Raw genomic sequence first — 14,794 nt, forward strand, 5'->3', positions numbered from 1 at the left:
ACATCCCACTCCTGACACTATATTATTACGTATGGATAGAATAGAATTAATGTAGACACATGTACCTTGGATTGAGCTATTTTTACCGATTTAACTTACATTTATGCAATACGTACGATTTCAGATGATGACGCACATTGAAGGTTGTATCGCAACTTTTTTTTTAAATAAGTATCGACTGAGAGCAAAGTGTGAGGGGTCAGAATTTCGACCTTAAATAAAAGTTAAGGAGCCGAATACTTCTATTGTGGTCGGTCTGCCAACTATCCCCTTCACTTCAAGTATTAAGTTATTTGAAGAATTGAGAACACATCCGAAAAATTTAATACGATTTATCTTTACGTTGCATCGAAACAAAAGCATACGTTGTTATTTATCTATTTATTTGCATGTTTAAATATTGGTTAAATATAGATTTATAGACTTGAATAGAGATCTCTATCACACGTGTAATTAAATTCCTAGCTTAGTCAACGCATTTTCATACCATTTACTCTCCTCAGTTTCTACAATTGCAAACTTTCATATTATCTTTGGCAAATGATAACAAATATTTCGGTTCGCAATCACCAAAGCATGAGAAATAACATTTTCTAATTTCTTAATTTGTTGTGGTTTAATTACTTCGATAAAAGTGACATTTGAGAAAGTTTGGATGTACACAGATAATACATGATCGTTCCAACAGCAACTTGTTTCTGGTTTACTTGCGCACAATGTTACACACTTTGGAGAGAAAGTAAGAAATAAAAGGAGGAAGAAAGAATGACACGAACAAACTGAGGAGAGATATAAATAATAGTCAACAATTCCTAGAGTGATTTCTAAAGTGGGCTTCCCTCAATAGTAGATGCGTATTTAATATGGTAAATATTTTGACTAGGAGGAATCGTTCGTCAGGGCGGAGTTTCTAACTTAGACTATTTAAAGCTACGCGATTTGACATTTTTATAAAAATATATACATATTTACTTTGCTGCAAAAGATTAGAAATCTCGATTCGTAATGTTTAGATTAGATTTTTGGAAAACATCCGTAATTTTCCTGTCGTAAAATCAAACACCTTGATGTCAATACATACAATTCAGCGCCATTCTTTTCCTTCAAAAATTAATACCAGATCACCAATTTCGATTCAGAAACAAACACTTCACGATAGAGCAAATGCATAGGCTCATTAACGAAATAATACTAGTATTAGAAAACAACCAATACTGTGCAGCCTTTTTTATGGGCATAGAGAAAGCATTTGACAAAATAAACCACTACAAAAAATCCTACTACAAAAAATTAGGAAACAATTCCCGCAGCAAATATACCAATTAATAAAATCTTACTTAAGCAGCAGAACCTCCGTAATAAAAATCAAGGACACATACTCTGAAGTTAAAGACATCAAGGCAGAGGTTCCACAAGGAAGCGTCTTAGGACCAACACTATACACACTATACACGACTAACATACCAACAACTACCAATAGCAAAATACTGACATTCGCGGACGACACAGCTGTACTAGTCAGGCACACTAACCCTGTAACAGCAGTCACATTACTACAAGAACATATCACAAAAATAGAAAAGTGGCTACAAGTTAAACAAATAAAAGCAAACCCCGATAAATGCAACCACATTACATTCACACTGCGAAAACAGATACCACCAAGCATCCCACTGAACGGCACGCACATAACACAAACAAGGCAAGTCAAATACCCAGGACTAGACCACCTAGGAACACAACTCACATGGAAACAGCATACTAAATCAATAATAGACAAAATACAGACAACAAGGAGACAAATGCATTGGCTAACAAGTCGAAAATCCAAATTAAGCATAGAAAATAAATTAAAAATATACAAAACGATCATAAAACCAATCTGGACGTACGGAATACCACTATGGGGGGTAGCGGCAATGAGCCATATAAACAAAATAGAGACAATACAAGCAAAAATTCTTACAACAATAGTAAACGTCCCATGGTACGTTAGAAACGAGGACATACGGAAGGATCTGGGAATACCAACGGTCAAAGAGGATATTAGCAGATATGCAGAAAAATACAAAGAAAGATTAGGAACACACCCAAACCGGCTAGCTGCGGAAACGATCAACACCTCAAGCATGGAAAGAAGACTGAAAAGGAGACACCCAGCAGACCTCACAAAGGACACAACCTAACAAACACGAAGATGGTATCCTACTGGGGGTAGTCACCCACATGATAATCAAACAGTTAAAAAATTCTACCAAATGTCCAAATTGGACAAGTTGTGAATGAAAAGAATTAATTAAAAAAAAAAAAAAGAAAATTCTTTTCCTTCAAGACATCATGTGTGAAATTTCATCCTATCATATAGGATGCTTTTCAAATAGCTGACCAAAGTTTAGTGTCGTGTTCTATCATTTCTGAGGATGAAAAAGTGTCAAATAGGCCGGAAAACTTCTTCTTACGGAAATAAAAATATTTTTTTTTGTGACAGGCTGTTACGTCGGGCGACCGTCTATCTAGACCAGGTCATACACCGCGGGCCAGCCGGACACCAGATGTCCGCTCATCCTTACGACGTACCCTCAATAGCCTTAAGGACCCGTCATAAATCCCAGTAATTTGCTAGCTAAGGTCCTTCAGACCCAACAAACACCTGTTTTCCGAATCATTTCTAAAGACTATTGTCTACTACGGCTTGATAAAGGGAAAGTTAGTGTTTCTCACGTACGATGCATCCTAATAGCAACTTTCTATCGAGAGCGACTACGACCCTTCCTAGTCCACCAACCTTCGTTTATCCAATCCGAAGCAATGTATACTGCCCTCACTTTCCTGACCAAAACTGTCATGAACAAATCCGATGGTCCAGTGCGCTAGACACACCCATCACTAGCTTTCCTACGACACAGCATCGTCACTGTACCTTATTTCTCCTACGATATCAGGAGGGCCAAGTCAACTACTAAGTTTAAATCTAACGCCTAACGGTTAAGTCTAAGCACAACGCTAGAGGAGCGTAATTCACGTAAACTATCTAAGTCGGTTCTCGGTATTGTCGAACATCCATCTCCTCTACTAAGTATACTATAGTGCTACGTCCACTAATACACTAAATTCAATTATAAGAGCCTTGCTCTACTGTGCATCTCTATCTTATCTTCGTGCGACAAGTTGTTATCTACGATTTATACCTACTCAACAGTGTAACTTAAGTGTTGGAAATATATAATTTATAATTCTGTGGATCACAGTGTTATACTAACTGAATCACCCCTATTATCTCAACGGAAATCAGGGGATCCATCAATTCGTGGTGCCGATTGCTATAATCGCAACGGGAATTTACGATTCCCGTTGACGTCTCTCCTCGCGATTGCGTCTCCCCGCGATTGGTCGAAACTACACAGGCTATTTTAAGAATGCTTAAAACTTATTTAAAGAAATTGTTAAAAGTGAATTCCTTTTGCAACATACAGGCACTTGTTCATACACGAAGTGAAATCTGTCCATACGAAATTACAATACGCTATCTTGCTATCTATATTAATTATCAAACGTTTCATTCTTATCAAAAGAATCTTTACGGGTTGCCAATCAGTCACGGGCGACCACTAGATTGAAGAAAGCATAAAAAGATTTCTTTATTTCAGAGATGACAAAATCAAATGTAATTTCTATATTCAATAAATGACATTGCAATAGTTACTGCAATTATTTGTTATTTTATTTTATTTCTTATTCTCTACTCTCGGAGAAAATTAGCATTTACACTATCCTGATGTCGATGTAGATGATAATGGTGTGGTGTATTCAGCATTTGCAACAATCACTTATAAAATTGTTTGTTATAATTTATATCACACAGCTGACTCCAACTACTCACTATGGAAGGCCTCCAGGAAACTCACGCGCTCCCCACAAATAATCCCTCCAATCCGCTTAAATACTTGTCTAAAGTATTCAAACTCCATTCCCCCAAAGTTGCCGCGGACGTTACTGAATACTTGCACACCCCCTTCCAAATGTCCCCTCCTATCGAACCCTTCATTTCTGCAGAGACTATAGAAACAATCAGTCGCCTAAACCCCAAGAAAGCAGCAGGGCACGACCTAATAGGCAATAAAGCAATCAAGGAACTTCCCATAAAAGGGATCGCACTCATCACATCGATTTTTAATGCTATCCTTCGCCTTGAACACTATCCTAAGGCCTGGAAAATCTCATTGATTACCCTCATCCCTAAACCCGGAAAACCGATATATGAAACCTATTGCCCAATCAGTATTTACCTACCCTGTCTAAAGTATTCGAGAAGGTGCTCACGAATCGACTCCTTCCACTCCTAGAGAATTTGAAAACACTCCCAGATCACCAATTCGGCTTCCGAAAACAACATTCAACAGTAGAGCAAATCCACCGCATAACCCATACGATCAGCCAAACACTCGAAAAGAAAAAATATTGCTCAGCGGTTTTCCTAGACATCCAACAGGCATTCGACAAAGTATGGCATGAAGGGCTACTATACAAGCTTAAAAAGATCCTACCTGACCTCTACTACTCCATCCTAAAATCCTACCTAACCAATAGACAATTCATGGTTAAATGCCTAGACGCCACTTCCGCAACATTCCCAATAGAATCCGGCATACCTCAAGGTAGTGTCCTCGGACCCCTACTGTACTCCATCTACACTGCCGACTTACCTATATCAAACGAGATAACAATAGCGACATCTGCAGACGACACAGTGCTATTAGCTACCCACGCAGACCCGGTAATTGCCTCATCCACTCTCCAGCGATGTCTCAACTCCATGGAAAAGTGGTTTCATAAATGGGGCTTCAAAATCAACGAAAAAAATCCACACGTGTAACCTTCACGCTGCGAAAACAAACCTGCCCCGAGGTCACCATTAACAACACAATAATTCCTAGCAAGGACTCAGTCAAATACCTGGGCATGACCCTCACATCGCAGACAAAACAAAGCAACTCAAGGACAAACTCTAGAAATTCTATTGGCTCAGTAGCCGACGCTCCAACCTAAGCACACAGAACAAAATTAGCCTCTACAAGACCATAATAAAACCTGTCTGGACCTACGGAATCCAACTATGGGGAACAGCAAGTAACTCCAACATTGAAATACTTCAACGCTTCCAATCGAAAATGCTAAGATCCCTAATTGATGCAGCTTGGTATGTAACCAATGAAACAATACACCGCAACCTCAAGATATCCACAGTCAAAGAGGAAATAGCAAAATATAGCGACAGATATAGCAAAAGAGTCAACAAACACCGAAACCCCCTAATCACTGGACTGGAATCAAGCGACGGACCAGATTCGCAGGCTGAAAAGGCACTACCTACTAGACCTAAACGCTAGATTCAATTAGTTATCTAAATTAACTAATTTTTACTTATTTATAATACTTACTTATAAATTATACTTATCTATAATAAGTATTAACTTATCATAAACAATCAGCCATGTCACTGCGCCACGCCAGAAAAATTTTAATAAATAAATAAAAAAAAATAATTTATATCACAAATTTGCTTTTTATAATCGTTCTTCTAAAAACGGTTTTATTAAGGAAAATTCTAATATATCTTCTTGATCGTCATTTGCACTATATTCATCGTCACTTCGTTCATTCCTAACATCATATTTTTTCTATATTTTCTCTATTTAGATTCTCCATATTGCCAAAGCATTTCTGATAAGCAAAAGGAGTAAACAAAAGCAGTGGATAAAAGTAACAAAAATAATAAATGTATTTTCTTATCTCCTAAATGTACTTCTACGGTACTTCAACTCTAAGTTTCAAAAATGTATTAAAACTTTGTTATGCCTAAGCTTCAGAAAAGTTTACACATAAAGCATTATAAATCAAATATCATGACAAGCTAAATGGTTATGTAATCATTACATTATATAGATGGTTGCGTATACAAGGTGAATCTACTAACTTGGCCAAACATAACTCTGTTTCTATAGCAGGTAAGAACCAATTGTATAGGGAAATTTTGTACTGTTTATCAATCTCTATTACTGTTCAGTACAATTTTTTTCAGAAAAATCGATGCAATTGCAGAGTACAATTACACCTCCCTTTTAAACGGGATCCTAAAACTTTTTTGCGTCGATTGACTCCTTGTGTTATTCTAAACGAAAAAAATATTAACATGCAATTTCAAAAATATTAATATTTATATATATATATTAATATTTCGAGATATTTGAGAAATTAAAGTTCTTCTGGCTATAAACATAACCCAAGTCGTATATGGCAACGATATATATAAAAACATAAACTCAAGAATGGCTGCGAAATCGTGCCCATATCAGAAACCTTGCTTAAACTAATTGCTAACGATTTAACAATGATGATAAAGATTGATAAGTAATGAAAAATTTTTCTCTATTGCTTCAGTCATTTCGATATTGACTTTAGGAACTCCATGATAAAAAAGAAATTATTTTGTAGCTAAAATTTCAAAGGATATGATCGCATATTGTTAAAAAAACATCTATCTAAAAAATTGATAAAATAATAATTTGTTTATATTTTCAGCTCAAAATTAATTTTTCAATTTTAAAGAAAAATTATTGAAACATGTAAAACTCTAATTAAAATCTATAGAAAAAGTGAACTCAATTCGATAAGTTTTTGGAATAACAATTCATACGTAGTTGCAGTTATGACTCGTTTTCGAGAAACTCGCAGAATAATATGTAACAAGATTCTGTTTTCGCAGTGTGTATAGTTATCTACTGTTCGAGTCTGTCTGTTTAAATAAAACAGTTCGTAGACCGTATAGGCATTCAGTGTATTGTTAGAGTAAAGGTTTTATGGATGAAATAACTGAAGTGACTTAGGATTCGAACCCGAGATAACGTTGAACCTTATACGTCGTGCCCATCAATAAGATGCTCATGCGATCTGATTAATCTTCTATCCGATTAATTCCGCAAAGTATTGTTCATTTATTTTCCTATTAGTAATACCTTGTCTATGAAACATGATTTTTAACGAAAACTGTTTTAGGAAAATAGATGAAATCAGCTCCATGCATTCAGATTATATACAAAAGAGCTACTATAAAAAAAAGAAAGTAAATAGGAAGTATTCGGCTCGTCCAATTAATAGTATCCAAGAAAAAAGGGATAATCATTCCAAATACTATCTGAACAATGCGATTTTAGTAAATTCTTTATTGTCAAATTATTACTCTACATACTGAATAATTTTGTGCGGTACTGTGATGAGTAGATTGCGGAAATTTGATGATACAAACATTCGCAAAATTCATAGAATATGCAAAAGTACAGAAAATAACCAAAGTAAAGTATTTATTCCAATATTTGTTAGATGAAACCAATTTTTACTTAAATTCCATTTCTTTAATCATGTTCAAAAAATATAAAAATGCATAAAAATCCGCCATCGAACGAACTAAACGACACTGCAGTTGCCGCGTGAATACTAATATGGGTGTAAAAATATCATCGACAGCTGACCAACCGAGAATGCCGAAGACCAATATCGCGATACTGTATTTTATAACAATCGTAGTCTGAACGTTTCCATAGATGAAAATGATCAATCGATGTCTATGATACTCTTATTGCGATATATATCGCCACATGAAGCAAAACATGTATGAATTACAAGAAATAAAACAGACAACAAGGACGTATTATCGTAGCTACTATACAATAATTCTGCATAGTTACAGAATTATGGTGAAAATATTTTCAATAATTAGCTATATTACGTCTTTCATGCTTAATTTAAAAAAGAGGAAGTTGACATCTGCAAGCTTCAAAAGAAACGATTTACTAATGAAGACTTATATCAATTAATATTTATCCTGTTACAGGTGGAAAAATTGCAACATGGGGTGTAATAATAGATAATTATAATATATTTTTGGTGATTCAGAACAGCAATGTTACAGATTAAGTCAATAACAATGGTCTTGATCTAAATAATTTATTACGACTAGAATTAACCGAAGCACTAAGACCGATATTCTGTACTACTAGAACCGATAAACTGAGCGAGTAGATGTCTACTTTCGCAATTGATACAAATAGTGGGGTACTGACGTATTTATTGTTAATGTATTACGTTAATCAGTATACGCGACTTTGTCTCCGGATACGGTGACCTTATTTCTTTTCTAGTGAGCACGCATATAGATCTCCATGTATAGGTTGCACATAATATTTCATTTATTACAACGAAAACCATGCTATGTATGGTCTTATATTAGGAAAGAGTTTCTTGAAACACGTCACAGCCTCGAAACGCTGCAAAGCTTAAAGTTTTGAGTTTCGAGAATTCAAAATTCTCAAACCCTAAGTAAGAAAAAGTACAAAATAAATAAAAAATCGTTCGCAGCGTGAACAGATGATTTACTCCTTCTGCTCGCTACTAACATCTTTAAGTTCTGGGATGATAATGCATAGTATCCAAATTTTTAAAACGTATCAAAAAAATGTCTTTTTTCAAACACTTTTCAAATGTTAATGTTCTTGAACTAAAATATGTATTAGATATTTTAGTATACTGTTATGTTTTTGTCTGTGTTTTGTTTAATAAAGATTTATGCAAAAAGATTGACCTCAGTTCTTAAAGCAAAATAATCTCCTTACAAAACAAAATCATTTCGAATTTTAAATTTCGTAAGTTTCGTAAGTTTCGAGAATTGAAAACTTAGGTTCTAATCCACCTCTAGTTTATATCATAATTCCATTGGATGATTAACATTTCCTTCATATTTACATACATATATCATTGAAATATTAACATACATTAGCATTATTCATGCAGAAGTGCCTTTCAAAGTACGACATCAAGCGACATTGATACCATTGATGTTATGTAACATAAGAAACGCTTTCTTCTGACCTGTAATATTCATTACGCGATTCTCATAGTGTCTCGTCCCAAACACTATTCGGAACACTATTTCGGAAAAGAATTGTAATATCATATTAAATTTTTGAAACACCCGTTTTTCAGATTTCGTGATAAATGTATTAAGTTAGCTAACAATCAATTTATCATTTTAGTTCAGATTAATAGAATTTTCTGAGCAACTTTCAAGCAACTTGATATCATATTACTTCTGTAAATTTACTACATATTTACGTAATTCAACCACTTATTTGCCAAATCGGTTATCTCTACGAAAGAAGAAGCAGAGAAAATTGATGAAACTATATAACATAAAAAGTATATCCACTTCAATATGCACTACGATTAACAGATGTCATAATAATCAAAGTTCAAGAATCAATTGCATAAGTAATCTAGATATAGCGAACATGTATTTACATGGACACGGCAACGCCGATTGATACCGCTACCTCACTGTCCTAAAGATAAGTAAAGTAGCCGTCCTGTCGAAACATTTGTAGTTTTCTGCCCAACTGTTATGACTTCGCTATATCGTGATCCATACTATTCTTTGGTCTGGCATGTAGAACTGTTTAATACTTTTTGTGTTAAGAATGAATATGCAATAGCGACGACTTTGCGTATAAAGTCGAAATATAATTATTTATTTACGTGATACACTTTTCCCGACAAGAAATTCATCTGTTTCTTTATCACTTTGATTTAGAATTTACCGATATTTATCATATACGAAAAAGTATTCAGTCAATAATCATATCGCGCTGATAACGCAAATAATTAGGATATCGTTATAGTAGACGCAAATTTACGCAATGGCGCTAACAATGTGCGAAATTATCTTCAGAAAAAAGTGTCCATCCTTGTAAGCAAATATTAAGGTAGCTGCTATGAAACGTTATTTTTTTTTTATTTATTTTACAATTTTACAATTTGTCCAGTAGGACATTTGGTAAAATATTATAGCGGTGTGCTAATATAACATGTGGGTGGCTACCCCCAGCGGGTACCATCATCGTGTTTGTTAGGTTATGTCCTTTGTGAGATCTGTTGGGTGTTTCCTTTTTAGTCTTCTTTTTATGCTTGATGTGTCGACCGTTTCCGCTGCCAGCCGGTTTGGGTGCGTTGCTATTCTTTCTCCGTGCCTTCTTGCACTTTTGTTAATCTCCTCCTTGACCGTTTGTATTCCCAGGTCTTTCCGAACGTCCTCGTTCCTAACGTACCATGGCGCGTTTACTATTGTTCTGAGTATTTTCGATTGCGTTGCCTCTATTTTGATTATATGGCTCATTGCTGCTGTTCCCCATAGTGCTATTCCGTACGTCCAGATTGGTTTTATGACCATTTTATATATTTTTAGTTTGTTTTCTATGCTTAGTTTGGATTTTCGACTTGTTAGCCAGTACGATTTGTCTCCTTGCCATCTGTATTTTGTCTATTGTTGCTTTAATATGCTGTTTCTATGTGAGTCGTGTATCTAAGTGGAGTCCTAGGTATTTGACTTGCCTTGTTTGTATTATGTCTGTGCCGTTAAGAAAGATGTTTGGTGGTATCTGTTTTCGCAGTGTGAATGTAATGTGTTTGCATTTTTCGGGGTTTGCTTTAATTTGTTTTGCTTGGAGCCACTTTTCTATTTTTGTGATATGTTCTTGTAGTAATGTAACTGCTGCTGCAGGGTTAGTGTGCCTGACTAGTACAACTGTGACGTCCGCGAATGTCAGTATTTTGCTGTTGTTAGTTGTTGGTATGTTGGCCGTGTATAATGTGTATAAAATTGGTCCTAGGACGCTTCCTTGCGGAACTCCTGCCTTGATTTCTTTAGCTTCCGAGTGTGTGTTTTTGTTTTTTACTATGAAGCTTCTGCTGCTTAGGTATGATTTGATTAGTTGGTATATCTGCCCCGGGAACTGTTTCCTGATTGATTGTAGTAGGCTTACGTGGTTTATTTTGTCAAATGCTTTCTCTATGTCCATAAAGAGGGCTGTACAGTATTGTTTTGTTTCCAGCGCCTGTAGGATTTCGTTGACGAGTCTGTGCGTTTGTTCTATTGTGGAGTGTTTGTTTCTGAATCCGAATTGGTGATCCGGTATTAACTGGTTCTTCTCTATTATTGGTTTTATCCGGTCGTAGATTATTTTCTCTAGTATCTTGGAGAACACCGGAAGTAGTGAGATTGGTTGGTAGGACTTGGTTTCGTGTGGGTCCTTGCCTGGTTTGGGTATCATTGTGATTTGTGCCAGTTTCCAAGCTTTTGGAAAGTATTGTATTCTTAGTATTGCGTTTACTATTATTGTGATTTGTCTTATCGCTTTTGGCGGAAGGTTTTTCAGGATTTTGCCGTTAATTAGGTCGATTCCTGGTGTTTTATTGTTTTTTGTTTTCTCAATTATGTTTCTGATTTCTTGTGCTGTTGCTTTGGGTATGGTGTAGTGTTTGTCAGTTGGTGTACTAGGAGTTAGCGCGTCCTCGTCCGTATGACTATTGTGGTTGCTGTTGTTGATGTTGTGTGGGGTGAATGTGTTACATAGGTGGTTGGAAAATTCTTCAGCTTGCTCTTCGTTGCTTCTTGCCCATGTGTTGTCTGCTCTTCTGATTGCTGGTACCGTTTTTGTTGTCTTCTTTATTCTTTTTGTGGCTTTCCATACGGAGTAGTTGTAGTACTCGTGAGCAGATAGTGACTCGATGAACTTTGTGAACTCGTTGTAGTTGAGCTCTTTTATTTTGTTTTTTGTTTCTTTTGTGAGTTTGTTTAGGTGCTTTTTGTTTTCTTTTGTTCTGTGTTTTTGCCATTTTGCTTTCGCTTTTCTTTTTTTTCTAATTTTTTCGAGGATGTCTAGTGGAACTGTTTTTGTTTGTCTGTTGGTTGTTTCAGGTATAGTGGTTGCCCTTGCTGCTTCTTGGATAGTTTCTGTGAGTGTTGTTACTGCTTGATCGATATGTTCAGGTGTTTTCAGTGGGATGTTGCAGCTGATTTTGCTCTCTATTATTTCTTTGAATGTTTGCCATTTGGTGGCTTTATTGCATAGCTTCTCTGTGCTGCTGTAAAGTATTGATTTGTTTCTGTATGTAATTATTATGGGCGTATGGTCGGAGCTAATCTCGAGGCTGGGTGCTATGTTTAGTTTATTTACGTTTAGTCCCTTTGTAACTACAAAGTCTAGCAGGTCAAGTATTTTGCTCAGGTCTGTCGGCCAGTATGTCGGTCTTCCTGTGGATAATATGTTGAGGTTATAATTTCTGACGTATTTTTCCAAGGTTCTGCCTCGAGGTGTGGTGATTCTTGATCCCCATAGTGTGTGCTTTAAGTTATAGTCTCCCGCTGCAATATACTTGTCGGGTTTACATTCGAATTAGGGTTAGGGACGTGAAACGAATCTTCGTTTGGGTTACACGTTGTCGTTATGCAATAGAGAAGACATTGACTAGTGCAAATACGATTATTATAGAACCGGACAAGTAACCGTGGTAGTTAGGTACTCGAGAAACTAATGACAATGATCCTAGGTCCAATAACGAATCCGCGGTCGACGGGATGATAGATGAACGTACTCACAAAATCTAAGTCGGACGCGTAATATTCACTGGTCGTAAAGAGTTACTCCTTTCATCAATGAGATCGCGAGCGAGAATGCCTTTCCCGTCCCGATGATGCCACAGAGAAAAACTATAATGGGGTGTGTCTAAGGATACGAGATCATCGGATTCGTCGAGAAAAGCCTTCGTTCAGAAAGTAAGGGAAATTGACGTTGTTGCTAATTGGTCAATCTCCATATCGGTGGTTAGAAAAAGATGCTAGCCGCCCTCGAGGGAAAGTTGCTAGTGGGAGACGCCGCTCGTTGAAAAATAGGTCTCCCCTATTTTCCCGTAGTTGGGACAAAGACTGTTTGTCTGTTTGAAGGACTTTAGTTGACTAAATGTTAAGATTTATAACGGGCCCTCGAGCTAGCCGAACAGGTACTGCGGAGACGCATCGACATCTGGCAATCATTTTACTCGAAGAATAGGGTCTGCGTGTGGCGAGCCACGGGACAGAAACCGTTGGAATGTTTACTGTCGCGTGTCGCCACGAATATTTCTTTTAAGGAGAGCTATAGAATTACTCCATACCTTTGTTAGACTAAGCGTTCATCCCGTAACCGCGGCTACGTTCGGCGACTGACTGTCACCTCGAGCCCAAGCTCATTATCACAACTCTCGAACAATTACAATCGGATTGAATAACTACAATTGTTCAATTACAGCTATAGTAGACTCTAGGTTACAATGTTGCGGGATTATCCGAAATTCCAAAAACTCCGGTGTTCTTTCATCTCCGACATACTTGTCACCTAAGTGTCGGAAGTAGCCTTCCCACATTTGCGTCGTGATTTTGTGTCGCGGCGGTGCGTATACTGCTGACAACTGCAGTTTGTTGGTGTTAGTCTGTACGGTAACGGTGGTTGCTTGTATATGTTCCGTACTGACCTGGCTGTGTAGGTGATGTTTAATGTCGTTTTTTATTACTACTGCCGTCCCTCCGTGTGCTTTCCCTGAGGGATGCTTGGTGTCGTACATGGTGTAGTGTGGTATTTTTATGTAGCTTTTTATTGTGAGGTGTGTTTCTGAGACGAGTAGTATATCGATGTTATTGCTGTGCAGGAATGTTTTAGTTTCTAGGGCCCTTTGTTGTAGGCCGTTAGAGTTCCAGGCTGCTATTTTAAGCGTGTCCATTTTTATTTTTTGCTCATCATGTTAGTAACTAATTGTAACATGACTGTTATCTGCTGTGTTTGCTGTCTGAGGAGTTCGTGTTGGTCGCTTATCATTTTTGTGAGTATTTCGGTGTTTTTTATGGAATGTTTTATTAGCTCTTTGATTTCTGTAGCGTCGTTGCTGTGGTTGTTCTGTTCTTGATTATCTGAGGATGACGACCGGTTGACTACTTGCGCGTAGCTTCGGTTTCTAACGGTGTTGGTGTTGGTGTGGTTATTGTTCATTACGTACTGTGTATTTGGTGTTGGCATAGATTTCGCGTTGTCCTCTTGCGTGTGGAGATTGTTGTGTGTCCTGTTTCGAATCGGCGGGAAAAGTTTGCTTTGTAGTTGTTTTTTGACTACGCAGCCTTTCTAGCTGGCTGGGTGATTTCCATCGCAATTGTGACATTTTACGTCGTTTATTTTTCCCGAGTGTGGGCAGTTCACTGTTAGGTGCTTCCCTGCGCATTTGACGCACACCGGGTTTCTGTTGCAGTAGTTTTTTGTGTGTCCGTATTGTTGACACCGCATGCATTGTGGTATGTCTTTTTTGTGTCTAGGTGGCTCGACTGTGATTATTGTGTTTGAGATTTTTTTAATTTCAAATATCTCTTTGTTGTTGCTTTTCGGTTCTAGATCTATTATGAATAGGGGTAGTGGTTGCTTAGTGTCAAATCTGGTTATGTTGTTGTTCGTTCTTACCTGGTGTCCGATCTTGGCCAATTCCTCGCATATTTTGTTTGTATTTGTTTTAGGGTGTAGACCTCTGATTACTGCTTTGTAGCTCTTGTGCTATGAAACGTGACGATTAAGTTAAATGATGGAAAAGGCGAGTAATGAATCGGTTTTCTATATTCATGTAAAATTAATCTCATATATGTACGTGCATCCCGCTGTTTAGGGTGATCTACTTTCGTTCGTGTAAAGTGGTTCACTCGCGTTTCATCTTATTTTGGCTCCAAGAATCAGCTCTTAAATACTTTTTACATCTGCAGCCAACCTGTATAGCATTAATAAAACTGTAACACTCTGTCCTAAGAGAATGGTTGCGTTACGATCTATAGTTGCTTTAAAACTTTTGTTCCCTATGATGGGTACTATACGATGCGATAGAAAAATTTGATCTTGAA

The sequence above is a fragment of the Bombus vancouverensis genome, unplaced genomic scaffold (assembly GCF_051014615.1).
Source record: "Bombus vancouverensis nearcticus unplaced genomic scaffold, iyBomVanc1_principal scaffold0076, whole genome shotgun sequence".
NCBI lineage: Eukaryota > Metazoa > Arthropoda > Insecta > Hymenoptera > Apidae > Bombus > Bombus vancouverensis.